General features: G+C 41.7%; 1 protein-coding gene across 6 annotated transcripts in view; it reads left to right on the forward strand.

Annotated features, from left to right (window-relative positions):
* Positions 1 to 17,784, forward strand: part of THRB (thyroid hormone receptor beta) — a 277,270-nt gene that overhangs the window by 100,901 nt on the left and 158,585 nt on the right. For all 6 annotated transcript variants that reach the window (XM_087892562.1, XM_060685781.2, XM_060685780.2 and 3 more), the window contains one exon: positions 948 to 985. The gene's annotated coding sequence lies outside the window, so the exon portion shown is untranslated. The remainder of the gene's footprint in view (positions 1 to 947; positions 986 to 17,784) is intronic.

Raw genomic sequence — 17,784 nt, forward strand, 5'->3', positions numbered from 1 at the left:
TTGTTGTACAACTATTTAAGGTAATAAATAATAAAGCATATTATGTGTTTTTACCTAAGTCATAGTTCAAATTAGAAAATATACAAATACTATGCAAAAGTTGATGAAGATTCTCAGTCATCCATGCAGAGTTGTCTGGAAGTTGATCATGGCAACTAGACTTCTTTTCTTCTTTTGTTTGAAATGTTTCACTGCTTATCCAGACTTTAGCGACATACTTGGCAAATAACAATAACTTAAAATATTGAGGACTTCTGATTAAAACTCTGCCTTGATATTTATATTATAATAAGTCATAAAGTGTTTTTCTTTCTTATGCGAACTTGGTCATTGAGCCTTGTGATTTATTTGGCATAATTTGGCACAATATGTGAATCCAGACAGTTACTCCTTATTCAGCAAATTCTGACCTATTGCAGTATGTGAACCAAGCAATTTTAAGAATACATTATAATATAAGTGATTGATTTAAAAGAAGAAACAGACCTTTGCTACTTTCTTTTTATTGCAGTATTGGATTCAGAAGCAAATATTCTTTCTATTGCCCAAGATTATTAATTTCTCTTATGATGGCTATCTAGGACAACACACTGCACAGTATCATGGGCTGAAATTAAATATTTGCTGATGTACTACTTCTATATGAATTGCATGTTGATGAGATCTAATAATCTGTTTCCAAACAAATCTCAGTCAAAAACTGAATGTGAATGCAAACTGGCTGAAGCAGAGCAAGATGACTGATTCTTTTCCAAAAGTAATTTTAAAAATAAAATTAACCAAAACTATTATTTCTGTCCTTTAGCAACAATCAGATTTAAAAGCACAGGTGCAGGTAGCTCTCTTAAATTGAAAAGTATTAAAATGTCGTACGGTAGCTGCTGCAAGTTTGTTTTGTATATTTCTAAATATATAATTAACACTGTTTTTTTTCTCTTTCTCCACAGTATGCAAGCAGTTCTTTTTCTTCAACTTTTTGATCCAAGTAAGTGATAATAAATTAAATTATAGTATAGCCATTTCCACCGTGGGATTTCACATGCTGTAGTCAGAATCTATGTGTTGGGCTGTAGTTCTCACTTCAAATGTGCAAATTGCAAACTAATTCATTGGAATAGCTCAAGATTGGGAAAGTTTGCTATAAATGAAGAAAATGTATAGTCTGAAACATATTTACTCAAAGATTGATGAAAAATGCTTTTAAAAATAAGTCTGTTGACTGTAATGTAACTAAAGCTATGCTTTGAGACAGCTGGAGAATATACATCTCATATAATACATTATCAGTTACTAAAATAATTTCAATCTATTCATCTTTTCTTTTGAATGTAGAAAAATTAAATTTGTTTTTAACTGGATTTCAATTCCATGGCTCAGTGCAGGAAACCTGTTAGGTTATGTCACACAGTATTAAATTTTCTGTCTCTTTATAAAGTATATACCAGTATATAATTAATTAATTAAATAATGGTGGAAAATTAGGAACAGTAAATAAAAGAAAGTAACTTTGAAATGCACTGTGTATTACAAGTAATACACTGTGTATTACAAATAATACACAGTAACACACAACAAGTAAAATGTAGTACTTCAGCAAAAATTTTAGATTAATAGTCATTTTTAACTTTCTATAGTGCTAATTCCCAGGTAAGGGGAACCTTGCCTTCCTATTTTTGGAAAAAAAAATCTAATTATGGCATTAATTCAGGACTTCTTGGCTATGGAAAAAAGGTATACATTGGAAAGTCCCTGACAGATTGATTTCTAGTTAACTTAAAAGTGAGGATAAGATAGTTGCAAGAAAGTGGGTTTATATAGATTGGGGAGAAAAGTATGAGTGATCTATGGTGTAAGGCCTAGGGAGAAGGCTAGAATTTAGTGGTGGGAAATACGATCAGATTGCAGGAGTATTATCTACTATCTAGAGGCCTAAAAATGCACATGACACTAAGCTATAATGTTTTTGTTGTTTATTTTTGACCTGCTTGACTTTGTTGTGTACTACTACATACAAATTTGTGGGTACTGATCTGTAAAGGAACATACCTAATTCACATTTCTTTTTTTTTTTTAAAGGAACACAGAGTTGGGTTTCTAAATCCATACATTTTAGAAATTGCCACTGAAGTTGCTAACTCAAAAAATGAACATAAAATACCGATACATGTCTTAAGGAAAAATACACAAAAATGCATTATATTAAGAAATTTAAACTATAAAAATAAAATGCATAAATAAAAAAATTGATACATTAGGAAATCACACATGACATCTATTACTGCGCATGCTCGAAGATGGTGGTGTCGGGTTAGCTCCCGGTCTGACGATGGGGGCTGTTTGGCCTTTTTGGGGGGTGTAGGGTCGCTAAATCCATCTGTGACCCTGAGCCCCAGCAAGAAGAGCCCCTGCCCAACCCGGGGGAGGACTTTGTTTTCCTCTGCGACATCATGGTTGGAGCGAGGGGCCAGTGAGGGGCCAGCGCCTCAGAAGAGGCCTTGGAGGCGCTGAGGATGCTGCGGAACGCCGCGGAACGCCCGCAGAGGTAATAGCGGCGGTGGCAGCGGCGCTGTGGAAGCACCCGGGTGCTGCAGAATTGCCTTGGAGCGCCGCGAGGACATGGCAGCGATGGCGGCACTGAAAAATACCACGGAACGCTGAGAAGGCAATGGCAGCGGTGGCGGTGGCAGCAGCGATAGTGATGGCGGTGGCAGCTTGGTTTGGCCGCAGGGAATCATCTGGCTGTGGTCCTTATCTCCATCAAAGATGAGGGGTTGGAGGGGGATGGCGACTCCAGCGGTAGCGCAAGTAGCCGTGGGGCGATGCCCCCCCTTCCTCCCCCCCTCGCACTCAAAGCAACAGAGCCAGGGTGGTGCTGGTGGCGGAGGCTAGCTGGCGGCGTTGGTTGTCCCCCCCATTGACGCATCTGTTATGGTGCTGGGGGGGGCGGCATGGGCGCCATTGGTGGCGTCCGTTGCAGGACACCACAATGGTGGTTGTTTGCTGAGAGTGAAGAGAAGAAGCCGAGGAGAGGAGGCCTGGACTTAGAAATCGGCAGAGGAGGAGATGATACCCTCCTCTGGGGATACTGTTTTCCCCCCTCCCTCCACCGCCTTCCCTCCCCCTCCTTTTATGAGGGGAGGGGTTTACGAACCGCTACACTTTGGACCCCTTACCATGTTTCTATTCACACCCTCGCTGGTAGGAAAGACTGAACACCATTATGAGGGAGCTGAGGGATTTTATATCCCAACAGAGAAGACATAACATCAGTCCCGATAACCATCTGTAACGGGACCAGCCGTTGTGAGAGAATGGCTGGTTATTAGCCTCTGTTGGAGAAAAAAGAACTTTGGACCTTCTCCCTGTTGTGAGAGGACAGTGAGTCCAGCCCTACAAATGGATATTTTGTGACCTTTATGCTCAGTCATCCCTTTGGACTATGATAGACTCCCAGACAGGCCTTCCTCTCCCATCCTTGGTTCGGTTGATGCTCCAAAAAGCTGATCTTCTTGCGCTGCGAGACTCCCCCCTCTCGCAGGCCTGGCCCTCCATGTTATCGAGGGCCTATCTCGATGACGGGCTTTGGAACCCTGAGAGATGGCATGCAGCGAAGAGGGGGTTGAGGGGTTTTCTACGTAAATTTTTAATGAAATTTTTAAGGGGACCCGGGAGGAGGGATGGGAATAACAATTTTTTAAGGGGAACCAGGAGGAAGAAGACCAAGGGTTTGGGGGGACGAACCCACTAAGGTCAGAGCCGAGCCCGGCACAGGGGGACGGTTTGGAGGGTGCAAGTCGAGGATTTGGGGAGGGGCTGGAGGATTATCCGGAGGAGGAATTTTCCATCAACATGGTGAATGGGAGGGGCAGATATGGTGGGAGTAGGAGACCATATCATGTGCTGGGGGCGCGCACTCGCTGTTTGAGAGCGATTGCGCGCCCCGGTCCCCAAGGCTCCACTCGGATACTAGGTGGCTTAGATACTCAGGACCTGGACCTCCGGCTGATGTTATGCAATGCCAGGTCCGTGGTTAATAAGGCCCCCCCACATCCATGATCTTATACAGGAGGGGGGAGCAGACCTGGCAGCTATTACTGAGACTTGGTTGGACCCGGAGGGAGGGGTCCCCCTGGTTGAGATGTGCCCACCGGCCTTCAGAGCATTCCATCAGCCAAGGGCCCAGGGGAGGGGCGGGGGGGGGTGGCGGTTATTATTAAAGAAGATCTTGGTTCGAGGGAAACTACTGTGCCACAGATGGCCGGATGTGAAACCCTCTTTGTGAGATGGGGTCATGGGGCTCAGATGGGCCTGTTGCTCACGTACCTGGCTCCCTGCCGCATGGCAATGGCCCTGCCCGAGCTACTCGACGTGATAGTCACGGTGGCAGTTGACACACCCAGGCTTATGGTCATGGGTGATTTCAACCTGCCATCCGTTGGTGAGACGTCTGAGATGGCCCGGGAGTTCATGGCTTCCATGACGGCCATGGACCTGACCCAGTTAGTTCATGGCCCCACAGGGGGGGTCACACTCTGGACCTGATTTTTGTCTCTGGCCAGTGGTTGAGTGGCCTTGTTATAGGGGATATAGACATGGAACCCTTGTCATGGTCTGACCACTCGCTCCTTCACCTAGATCTTCGAACCGCTACACCCCGCTGCAGGGAGGCGGAGCCTACAAGATGGGTCCGCCCCAGGTGCCTGATGGATTCTGATAGATTCCAGATGGAGCTTGGGCTATTTCCTGAGGTTCTAGCACATGACTCGGTTGGGGACCTGGTGGCGGCCTGGGATCAGGCCGCTAGTGGAGCCTTAGATCGAGTTGTGCCTTTGTGGCCTCTGACCCGGTGCCGATCCCTCGCGGCTCCTTGGTTCACTGAGGAGCTGAGGGAGATGAAGCACTGGAAAAGATGCCTGGAGAGTGGTTGGAGGGCCAGTCTTGTCGAATCTGATCGAACACTGATAAGGTCGCATATTAAGACCTACCTAGTGGCGATAAAAGCGGCGAAGTCCAATTAATTTTCCGCTCTTATTGCATCATCAGAGAATCATCCGGCGGCCCTGTTCAGAGTGACCCGCTCCCTGCTTCAACCGGGAGTGTGGGAGGACCCTCTGGAGGGCAGGGCTGAGGATTTCGGACGATATCTGTATGACAAAATCGCTCAGATCCAGCGGGATTTGGACTCTGACTGGGTAGATCCGGGCAGGATGACGAGGAATAGTCTTGAGAATGTTATCTGGGAAGAGTTTGACTTTGTGACTCCGGATGACGTGGACAGGATTTTGGGGAGACTTAATGTGACCACATGTTTACTGGACCCGTGTCCCTCCTGGTTAGTACTGGTTTCCCGGGAGGTCTCACGTGGCTGTCTCCAGGGAATTATCAACGCTTCGTTGAGTGAGGGTCACTTCCCCGCTACCTTGAAAGAGGCGGTGGTGAGGCCTCTCCTCAAGAAGCCCTCCCTGGACCCGGCAGTATTGGCTAACTACCGTCCTGTCTCCAACCTTCGCTTCGTGGCGAAGGTTGTTGAGAGTGTGGTTGCACGACAGTTTCCACAATTCTTGGAGGAAACGTCCTATCTGGATCCGTTCCAGTCAGGTTTCAGGCCTGGGCATAGCACGGAAACAGCATTGGTCGCGTTGGTTGATGATCTCTGGAGGGCTCGGGACAGGGGTTGCTCCTCTGTTCTGGTCCTATTAGATCTCTCAGCGGCTTTTGATACCATCGACCATGGTATCATGCTGCACCGGTTGGAAGAGTTGGGGATGGGGGGCACCGTGTTACGGTGGTTCTCCTCCTTTCTCTCCAACCGGTCGCAGATTGTGTTGACAGGGGGGCAGAGGTCAACCTCGAGGCCTCTCATCTGTGGAGTGCCGCAAGGGTCGGTCCTCTCGTCCCTTCTGTTCAACATTTATGTGAAGCCGCTGGGTGAGATCATCCGTGGCTTTGGGGTGAGATACCACCAGTACGCTGATGAAACCCAGCTGTACATCTCCACCCCAGGCCACCCCAGCGATGCCCTTGAAGTGATGGCCCAGTGCCTGGAGGCTGTACGGATCTGGATGGGGAGGAACAAGCTCAAGCTCAACCCTTCCAAGACTGAGTGGCTGTGGTTCCCGGCATCCCGATATAGTCAGCTGACTCCATTGCTGACTATCGGGGGCGAGTCTTTGGCCCCTGTGGAGAGAGCGCGCAATCTGGGTGTCCTCCTGGATACGCAGCTGTCCTTGGAGGAACATTTGATGGCTGTTGCCAGGGGGACCTTTTGTCAGGTTCGCCTGATTCGCCAGTTGCGCCCCTTTCTTGATCGGGATTCTGTGCACACAGTCACTCATGCCCTCATCACCTCTTGCCTGGACTACTGCAACGCTCTCTACATGGGGCTCCCCTTGAGGAGCACCCAGAGGCTCCAACTGGTCCAGAATGCGGCCGCACGGGTAATTATGGGAGCTGCATGGCGTTCCCGCATAACACCGCTCCTGCGCGAGCTGCACTGACTCCCAGTGGTCTTCCGGGTGCGCTTCAAGGTGTTGGTTACCACCTTTAAAGCGCTCCATGGCATAGGACCTAGTTATCTTCGAGACCTCCTTCTGCCACCGACGACCTCCCATCAACCCGTGCGCTCCCACAGAGAGGGCCTCCTCGGGGTGCCATCAGCCAAGCAATGCAGGCTGGTGACCCCCAGGGGGAGGGCCTTCTCTGTGGGGGCTCCCACCCTCTGGAATCAGCTGCCCCCAGAGATAAGGAGAATCCAAGACCTCCGTGCCTTCCGCCGTGCCCTTAAAACTTACCTTTTCCAACAAGCCGGGCTGGCCTAACAAATCCTTTAAATGATTTTAAATTTGTTTGTCTTTTTAAATTTTGGGCCAAATTGAGATATTTCCTTTTAATCTGTTCTTAATGTATTTATTATGTGTTTTTATTTGGCTGTACACCACTCTGAGTCCCTAGGGAGAAGGGCGGTATATAAATTTGAAGTAAATGAATAAATAAAAAATAAATAAATATGTATAATTTGAAAACAAAGGGAGAAACAGGATCAAAATGAAATAATGATTGGAAAAAACAGAATGAATAAAATAAAAAATGATGGATTTATCTGACCATGCTGTAGTAATAGAATGATACGTCCTCTAGCCTGACCCTTCAGGTAGGCTTACAGAGCCCCTGCTAAAAATTATAAATAATCTATAGACATAGTTCTCATCTAAATGAAGTAAGAGCTGATTCCATATAAATTAAGCTGAAAAATGAGATTCGTTCTCTATGTTTCCGTTGTCTGGTTGTGATCAGGATTTTTAAGATTTCTGCTAATAGAAGAAAAGTATAATTATAATGGGAAATGACCAGTATTGTTTGTATGAAAACAATGTAAGAAAAATTATAACAAGAGTGCTAAAGTCTTATAAAAGAAAAATTATCAAAAACGTATCTCTAGGCTATGAGCACCACACCTTCTTGAATAGAAAACTGCCATGTGGAATTCACTGGTATTCAGTTTCCTTGCTTTGATTTCATTTTTGCTTTTTTGTTCCAATTATGTTATGGAGAATTAATTGATGGCTTCAAACATAGGAGATTATTTTTTCAGGATGGAAATCTTTTATAATTGTGCCAGCCAAGATATCTCATAACTTGAAAGACCTGGGGCTATGTATGATTATGGCTGCTCATATATCTAGTGGATGTTTAGCACAGGCGAGATATAATGCATTTAATAATACAACCTTAAACAGCCAATAAACAAAAATTGGCTATTAGAAAAACACACTTTATGTCTAAAATATTTGTGGTTCATTATAGTCAGTGCTGGGTTTTGCTGACTCCTGTAGGAATGGGCCATCTTTTGATGGCTAATATTTCTCTATAACATTGTTTGGGAATGCAGTGGGCTACAGAGGCTGGATGCAGAATAGATGGAGCTGTATCATGCATATAGCAGGAATAAATTTTCTGGTTTGTTCCTATATGAGGATAAATGATTGGGAACCCCAGAATTAAGGTGGCAGATATATAAATATTTTAAATAAATAAAAATATTTATTTTTATAAATATTAACTGTGTTAAGCATATTTTAAAATATATACTGAATTCTCATGTGTTTTCCACTTTAAAATGGCATATAACTCTGGAACGAGTTACCCACTGGGCTCCGGACAGCCCCTGACCTCCGTTCTTTCCGCGAAGACCTGAAGACATGGCTTTTTAAACAAATTGTCTGATCTGCTGGGAGTTTTTAATTAATTGTGGGATTTTAATTGTATTTTTTTAAACTTTATTTATTGTTATTGTTTTTGTGTGATGGTTGTGAGCCGCCCCAAGTCCTCCGGGAGAAGGGCGGCATATAAATTTTAATAAATAAATAAATAAATAAAGATAAGTAACTGATTTTCAGTGATGGTGGTCAGAGAGGGTGCTAATAATTGCAGATAAAGTGGCTGGCAAACATTTGGCTTCTTGATGTCAACTACTAATTTACTATAACAACACTAACAACACACACATAAAGTATATAATACTAATGTAATGGTAAATATATTTTGCAGGAATAATTACAAATATTTACTATAAATGTACTTTTGTTATCTTTCAACTTGCTTTCATTTGATATTTTCAATTGCTGTCTTGTCTTGAAACAGTTTTGGTAGGATTGATTTGTGTTCTGATCTTTAACAGTTGGCAATGAATTGCTTTCTGGGTGACATGTAAAAGCAAAGTCAGCATCAAGAAGCAGTTTAAACAGGTAGAAAGAATTTTTGGAGGCATAAAAAAAGTTCACAGAGACATGGGATTCTAAAGAAATGATTAATCATCGTTGCAAAGGTGTAATTACATTAAATGAAAAGATGATGATGATACTCTTAACCATTTTATATTTCCATTTCCCATTTGAAGTACACCTTCTTGATTTTACTTTCCTCCTGATGACAATGCTCTTGGAGAACTATGGCATTTTCGTAGGCTGTATATTTGCACAGAAAGGGATATGATGAACAAATTCATCATTATACTCATAAGGAAGCCTTTATAAACTTCTCCCACAATCATCCTAGTGCACTCTCCCACATTCTTCAGCTGTGCAGCTGACACAAAACAGACAGTCAGGCAATGCCATCTTATAGTGTGTGATAAATTTTCTGATTACAGCTAGAAATCAGATGAATAGTCATATTAATTGGGGAGCAATTCCAAGACAAAGAAAGCAGATTCAGAACCATGAGAGTTGTGTTATGACAACTGTCTATAAGAATTCCATGAGCTGATTCAGACTCAGGGCTAGGAGCAAGAACAACAAAGAGTACACATCCAGAATGGGAGAGCTATTTTCAGTGGAGAAGCAAAGGCCTGAACGGTGTTCTTAAGAAGTCCCAGTGCTGGCCTGGCTTGATTTGAGGTACTTAATTATTTATTTAGAATATTTATTTGGTCGCTGACTCAATCTCAGTGACTCTATTGCTGCCATCTCCTCTCAAACTGATATGCAGGCTACCTTGCAGTTGCCAACGTGTTCTTGGGCTGCTTTCCCTGACAGGATCTGGCCTGTCTTTATCCAAACAAGATTTCATTGCTCAGGGTCAGTGTGTCCTAGAGCAGTTTATTTTATTTATTTATTTTATTTTGTCGCATTTCTTGCCGCCCAACTCCCAAGGACTCTGGGCGGCTTACAACAGAGAATAAAACAATGCAACAATATCCCATACAAAAGTTAAAAGAAAACATTAAAACATTAAAACGTTAAAACACATACACTCCAATTTGTGGCTGGGTCTCGCAAGTTCAGTATAACGAGATCAATGGCCCCAGTCCTGCCGGAAGAGCCAGGTCTTCACCACTTTCTGGAAGGCCAATAGGGTGGGGGTGGTCCAGACTTCAGGAGGTAATTGGTTCCAAGAGCTGGGGCAGCCACAGAGAAGGCCCTGCCCCGCGGGCCCGCCAGCCAACATTGTTTAGCTGACAGGACCTGGAGGAGACTGACTCTGTGGGATCTTACCGGTTGCTGGGAGCTCTGTGGTAGAAGGTGGTCTCAAAGATAGCCTGGTCCTGAGCCATGTAGGGCTTTAAAGGTAATAACCAACACTTTGAATTGCGCCCGGAGACCGATAGGGAGCCAGTGCAGCTCGCGGAGAATTGGTGTAATGTGGGTGTATCTAGGTGTACCCACTATAACTCACGTGGCTGCATTCTGGACTAACTGTAGTCTCCGAACAGTTTTCAAGGGTAGCCCCATGTAGAGCGTGTTGCAATAAGCCAACCGTGAAGTGACAAGGACATGAGTGACTGTGAGGAGAGCCTCCTGATCCAAGTAGGGTCGCAATTGGTGCACCAGGCGAACCTGTGCAAAGGTCCCCCTAGCTACAGCTTTCAGATGTTGTTCCAATCTCAGCTGTGAGTCTAGAAGGACACCCAAATTGCGAGTCCGTTCTGAGGGGGGCACTTTCTCTCCCCCCAGAACCAAGGATGGACAATCGACATAGTCTTTAGGAGGCAATACCCAAAGCCATTCGGTCTTGTCTGGGTTAAGTCTGAGCCTATTGACTACCATCCAGATCCTCACAGCCTCCAGGCACCGGCACATTATATCTACTGCCTCACTGAACTGACGAGGGGTGGAGATATACAGCTGGGTATCATCAGCATATTGCTGATATCCCACCCCATGTCGTCGGATGATCTCACCCAGCGACTTCATGTAGATGTTAAATAGGAGGGGAGAGAGGACCGAGCCCTGAGGCACCCCGCAGACGAGGGGCCTAGGGGACGACCTCTGTTCTCCTACCAGTACCGACTGTGATCGACCAGAGAGATAGGAGGTGAACCACCGCAACACAGTGCCTCCCACTCCCAGCTCTCTCAGTTGCCCCAGAAGGATACCATGGTCAATGGTATCAAAAGCCGCTGAGAGGTCAAGTAGCACCAAGATAGAGGAATGGCCCCTATCCCGGGCTCGCCAGAAATCATCCATCAGCGTGACCAAGGCAGTTTCCGTGTTGTAGCCAGGTCTGAAGCCAGACTGAAAAGGGTCCAGATAATCTGTTTCATCCAATGGCCACAGGAGCTGAAGTGCCACCACTTTCTCTAATTGCAAGTGTTGGATTGCCAGTTGATTATTCAGGCTGCTAATATATACAATCTGCCTCAGGATTCATTCAAGATTATAGCACTCCTAGAGAGAGACTGTTGTATATGATGATTCTACCCAAGTTATTGCAGAGAAAGTCTTTCTCTCACTTTTTAATTCATAAGGAATAAAGTGGCAGTTCTGACTTTTTAAAATACCTTATTCTAACAGTTAAATCATTTCAGAGTGAGTGAATGAGTCAGTAAAGAAATTCAAGCCTTTAATTATGTAGAAGTTAATGAAAAATGAAAGGCAAATAAAGGAAGGCAGAAAAGAGAACTGAGCAGTTAACAATTTTGGTTTTTGTATTTTTAAAAGACATGTTGGATGCTTATCCTACGGTTGGGTAGATAATATATAGAAAACTATGTTCTGTAACTTTAACTGCTACAAGATGACTAATTGGCTGTGCTAAGCAGACATAAAAGAAGGCAGGAAGTTCATTCACTTCTGCTCCTGCTATTAGAAGGTTGAACTACTGAAAGGAACTGTGTCTGTGTTACTGAAGAGAACTGGAATTGTAAGCAAACTATGTTTTTGTATTGAACCGTGATTATTTGAAGAAGTGTTATCTTTATTTTGAGAAGCCAAGTTTGTTTGTTTTACTACAAGTAAAGACTGTTTATTTTTCTTTAAACGTTCAGAGTCTGTGAGTATCTGTGTGTTTTGCTAAGCAATGTATCTATTCGCTGTCTGGTCCGTTGCACCACTTTGCAGAGGGCAGTTTTACCCTCAACACTGGTTATGGGCCCACGACCAGAGTGTGTGTACCAGTTACAGCAATAAGAGAGTTGCGACACACATTATTGCTCCAGACGTTCTGATACGTATTTAATATCCTGGTGATGATGGCACAAGGACAAGCTCCCAACTTATCGCTGGTTACCTGGCTGGATGGCACAAACTACAAATCCTGGTCCACCAAGTGCAGTCTCCTGTTGCGTAAAGAAGGGCTATGGGATGTAGTGCAGAATCCACCAGATGTGACCTCCTGGAATGCTGACGATGCCGAGGATGCCTGGAAGATAGCCGAGTTCCAGAGGAAGAATGAGAGTGCATTGTGTATTATTGGTTTGTCTCTAGACGATACCCAGCTTGTTCACATCGAGGGTGAACAGTCTGCTGCAAGATGCTGGGGCAATTTGAAACGTCTTTATGTTCATGACACTGTGGGGGCACAAATTAACATTACACGGAGGTTGTTTTGCACACAACTCCTTAAGGGTGGTGACATGTTAACACACCTGAATTGCATAAAAAGCATTTTTCGAGAGCTACATCAAAAGGAGGTGGTTTTTTCCGAGCAACAACAGGTTTATATACTGTTATCGCTAGATGAGAGCTACGATGACGTAATAACATCATTTGAAGTTCTCACACAGCAGGAACTAACTTTGGCCAATGTAACCTCGCGACTACTAGAGGAGGCCAGAAGGAGAGAAGAAAGAAAACAACTAAGGGAAGAACCTGAGTCAATTAATGTAAATGTAAAGGCAAATAACCATGTATATGCTGTAAAACATTGTTTTAATTGTGGCAAGAAGGGTCATATACCCAGGTTTTGCAGAAGGCTGAAACAAAAAACCATGGTTAAAGATAAAAAACAATATAATGTAGTTATGTCTAATAAGAAACCGGTTAACTACAATTCGTGGGTTATTGATAGCGGGGCATCGCTATGCATTGTTAGAACACAAAACTATTTTGTGAAAATGTTGCCTAGTAATAATAAGGTTTCTTTAGCAAATGGGTGGAAGCTAAAGGCATGTGGTGAGGGAACAGCAATATATCCATATGTAAAAGAAAAAATGCATATGTTATATGTTCCAAATCTAAACTTTAATTTGATTTTGGTTAGAGTATTGGTTAAGCTAGGATATACAGTAATGTTTAGAATCAATGATTGTTTAATTGAAAAAGGTGAAACCAAGATTATTGGAAAACTGAAAGATGGTTTATATGTATTATCTAGTAACCATGTTACAAATGTTGTATACTCAAATGTCAAACCACATGATGAATGTGTTCACTTGCTTCACAGACGTATGGGGCATATCAGTTTTAAGATGTTACAGAAAACTATAAAATTAGTTGATGGGTTGAAGCTGAAACCATGTAACCAGTATTTAAATTGCAATATTTGTAATCAGCAGAAAAGTAGAACAATCCCTGCTAATAGGTTTGATGGGTTTAAAACGAAGAGACCACTGGAAGTGGTATTTGCTGATTTAATAGGACCAATGAGGGCTAGTTTAGGGGGTGCTTGCTATGTTCTCAGTATAGTTGACCGTTATTCCAGGTATGGTTTTTGCTACCTATTGAAGACTAAGGTAGATGTTTTTCGGTATTTTGTTCAATGGATTAAGTTTGTGGAGAGAAAAACAAATCAAAAAATAGTTACCATTGTAACTGACAATAGTACTGAGTTTGTAAACACAAGGTTTAAATCAATGTTAGATAATGCTGGTATAAAGCACAAATGTTCAGCTCCATATAGACCACAACTTAACTCATATGTTGAAAGGAGAGGACAAACTCTACAAGCAATGATGAGATCAATGTTAGCAGGTTTACCGGCTAATTTATGGGGAGAAGCAATTATGTGTGCAAATACACTCTTAAACAACACTATAAATACAACCACTAACAAAATTCCATATACCGTATGGCATGGAAGGAAGCTGGATTTGAGCTACATACACACATTTGGATCACCTGCATGGGTACATATTCCAGTGCAGTTAAGGCGTAAGGGCCAGAGTAGGGCACAACAATTAATATTTGTTGGTTATAATTCAAATCACAGGTCCTACAGATTTTGGGTAAAAGGAACAGCAACGGTAGTTAACAGTGCAAATGCCAGGTTTATGGAGCATGTAGGGTGGAATAAATTAGGTACTGAAAATGAGGTTATCATTGAAACTCAGACTGAAGCTACCAATGAAATGCCAGAGATCCAGAGCGAAGAGGTAGAGAAAGACGTAGTACAGGAAGAGGTAAAGGTGGAGAGGCAATCTGTAAGTCCTGAACTCCCAAGAAGGTCAAGTAGAGTAACAAGACCACCTGATAGGTATTAGGCAACTACAGTCTATCAAGTAAATAAAGTCCCTACTACATTTAATGAGTTGACCACGTTTCCACCTGAAGACCAGAAAGTGTGGAGAGGTGCAATGATTAAAGAACTACAATCTTTGCAGAATTTGAAAGTGTATGAGTCTGTAACAATTCCAAAAGGGAAAACTATACTCTGTAGTAAGTGGATATATAAATTAAAGACTGGGATAGATGTGATACCAATATATAAAGCCAGGCTGGTAGCTCAAAGATTTAATCAGTCTCCTAATGATTACGATAAGTATTCACTCCAAGCTTAAAAGCCATTACATTAAGAGCAGCGTTGGTATGGGCAGCTAGAAATAAATATATAGTTAACCATTTAGATGTAGAGACCGCATATCTGCATGCACCATTACAGCATGAAATTTATTTAAAGAAATCCTCAGGATTTGAGGAAAATGGCAAGGCTGACTGTTGGTTATTAAAGAAAAGTCTGTATGGGTTAAAACAGTCAGGTTATGAATGGAACCAGTGCATTGTAAAAACATTGAAGAATATCGGATTTAAAGCAGGATTAGCAGATCTATATTTATTTAAAATGGAAAGGGATGGTATAGTATCATTATTACTTCTTTTTACGGACGATATACCTCTGATTACAAAGAATGAGCAAGAGGCCAACAGGATTGTTGATGAATTAAAAGCTCATGTCAGGATTAAAAATCTAGGGGAGATACAACAATACCTAGGTGTAAGGATCGAAAAAACTAGGAGAGGATTTAAATTATCCCAAACTGATAAAATTAATAATCCATTAAAACAATTCAGAATGGAATTGTGTAAACCATCAAAGACACCTATAGTTCAAGATTATTGCAACACTGATGTGAAAAGTCCGTTATTTGATAAAGAGATATACCAATCGTTGATTGGCAGTTTATCATACATTAGCAATTGGTCTAGACCCGATATTTCTTATAGCGTGAACAAATTAGCTAGATTCAACACGAAACCTACAGAAAGACACTGGCAAGGAGCAAAACGTATTCTTAGATATCTAAAATATACCATGCATCATGCGTTATATCTACAACCATCAGAAGAATTGCATGTAACCGCTTATGCAGATGCTAGTTTCGCAACAGATGTGAATACAAGAAAATCAACCTCAGGAATCGCTGTATTTCTGGGAAAATCTTGTCTTTGAATGGTAAAAATTAAAAATGTAGAAATATAGCTTATGTTTAATTTTTATTTTGACTGTGTATACTTCTGTCCACTTTTTCTTTGGTATGGACCTTTTAAAAACCTTTTAAATTGTGTCTAAATTAGGAGCAGACAAGCAGCAGTCTCTGGTCGGCCTAGAACTTCATATTTTTCTAATAGGAAATTTAAATCATGTTCTGTAATTTGAATTTTATGATCTATGACTTTTAGTGATTAAAAATCTGGGGTCTAAGCAGGAAGAGAGTCAATATATCAGGGAAGTCTTTCAGAGGTCAAGATAAAGAGATATGTGTAGTTATCACTTCCACCTAGGATCCATACTTTATTAGAAAGCTAATAGTTAATCTCCTCATTGGAGCTCAATATTTAGGCTTAAGAATCTAGAACAGGGTCCTGTGAGCCTGCCTATTGGAACTAATGTGTGTTCAGATTTGGATTTTCTTCTGCAGAGGACTTTGTGGGATTGCCTGATTTATCTTCTTTCAGTGAGGAATATTTCTCAGAGGTGGCCATGACAAACATATGCTAAAAATATTCACTTCAAGTCCAGTTGGCAGCCTTAAATGATTATAACTCCTCATGATTGTCAGCAGAAATTCTGACAATCCCAAAATTCTTTGAAATGAAAGTAAATAATGCTGAGTTTGGGATTAAATTTCAGGCATGGTTCCTAATTGTTGGGCCCATATAATTTGAATAATGAATTAATGTGTAATGATTTATTGGTTTAATTTTTTTTTCTAAATTGAATTGAAATAATCTTTGGTAAATACCAAAATATCTCTTGCTTGTTATATAGAATTTCAGTTATTTAAGATCTCGTTCAAAGTAGTTTGGTGTAATAGTTAAAATGCTGGCATAGAAACCAGAAAACTGAGTTCTAATTCTAGGCATGAAAATAAGCCAGATGACATTGGGCCAGTCACTCTCTTTCAGCCCAACCCACTTTCCCACATTTGTTGTTGTGGGGAAAATAGGAAGATGAAGGAGTTTTATATATGTTTGGCACCTTGAGTTACTTCATAAATAATAAGGATTAAGAAAAAGATTGTAGTTTATATAAGATTTTCTGTCACATGAATAGCTTCTGTTTCATTAAAGATTCATTAGATTTGAAGGCCTGTGCTTAATCGAAACAGTAAGTTATTCACCTTTTGTTGAAGTTTGAAATAGAAAAAGAACAAGTTAAAAAGTACATGATAAAAAGGACTATGAATATACAACTCATTTTGGAAAAGAATCTGGCTAAAAAGATTGAAATTAACCTTTTACTTATAATTTAAGAAGTAATTACTACAAAATGACATTTGCTGATATATGACTTAAGAGAAATTATCTAGGATGTACCAAGATGCTTCTAGTCAATGTTGGAAATGTACAAAAATAGATATTTTAATATGCATGGTAGGCTTCTGAAAAAACATTTAATACAAATATATATAATGATATAAATAATTTTAAAGAACAGTAATAGGTGAAACCAGAATTTTTTTATTGTAACTTCTGGATAACCAATTAGAAAACACTTAACAGAATTAGTTTTGTACATGGTATCTGCAGCAAGACTTTTATATAAAACACAGGAGAAATAATGACAATATCTCCAATGAAGAAATGGATTGTGAAAATGTCAGAATTTGTAGAAGTAACAAAATTGACCTATCTAAGTAAGGATGGGTATCTTTATGAAATACTGGAAATCATTAGGAATTTTGGATGAAAATGGGCAAAGGTGATTTCTGGATTTGCTGACAAATCCTATGTTGAATATAGGATAGGTGAAATTATATAATAAAATCTTAGGATTAATAAGCTTGGTGAAACTGGTGTAAAGAAGATCAGACTTCCGGTTTGCTAGCCTTCGGCGGCGGCGGTGCCTTTTGAAGCTCCGCCAGCCCCGCCGCCTGTAGAGCCGCTTCGCGATCGAGAAGCGGCTCGAAAACTTCAAAATCTTGAGGATTGTTGGAGGAGAGATAGCAGGGCACAGGTCGAGCCCCTGTAACCCCCCAGGGAATTGTTTCTGGGGAAGAAACAGGCGCGGCTCCCTCCCAACCTGCTGAGACTCCGGGCGGCGTGGGACGATTCTGCTTCTGCAGAACAAGCCGGCTGCAGTAAACATTCAAAGCGAAAGGAACCAACTTTAACAAGCAGCAGATATACACTTGAACCCTGAAACTTGGAATCGCAAGTATTAGCGCTTTGTTGACTTTTCAATTTAAGAAAAAATGCGAATGAGTGAAAGTGACTTGAAAAAATATGGCGCTCAGCATTAGAGTTAACGAGCCAGCAAGTGTGAAGTTATCTTGCTTTGTTATAAAGTTACCAAGTTGCTACAAAGTTGCTTCGCTTGTAACAAGAGAATAACAGAGAAATTTCTCCT

The sequence above is a fragment of the Pantherophis guttatus genome, chromosome 4 (assembly GCF_059756535.1).
Source record: "Pantherophis guttatus breed Tessera chromosome 4, ASM5975653v1, whole genome shotgun sequence".
Taxonomy (NCBI): Eukaryota; Metazoa; Chordata; class Lepidosauria; order Squamata; family Colubridae; genus Pantherophis; species Pantherophis guttatus.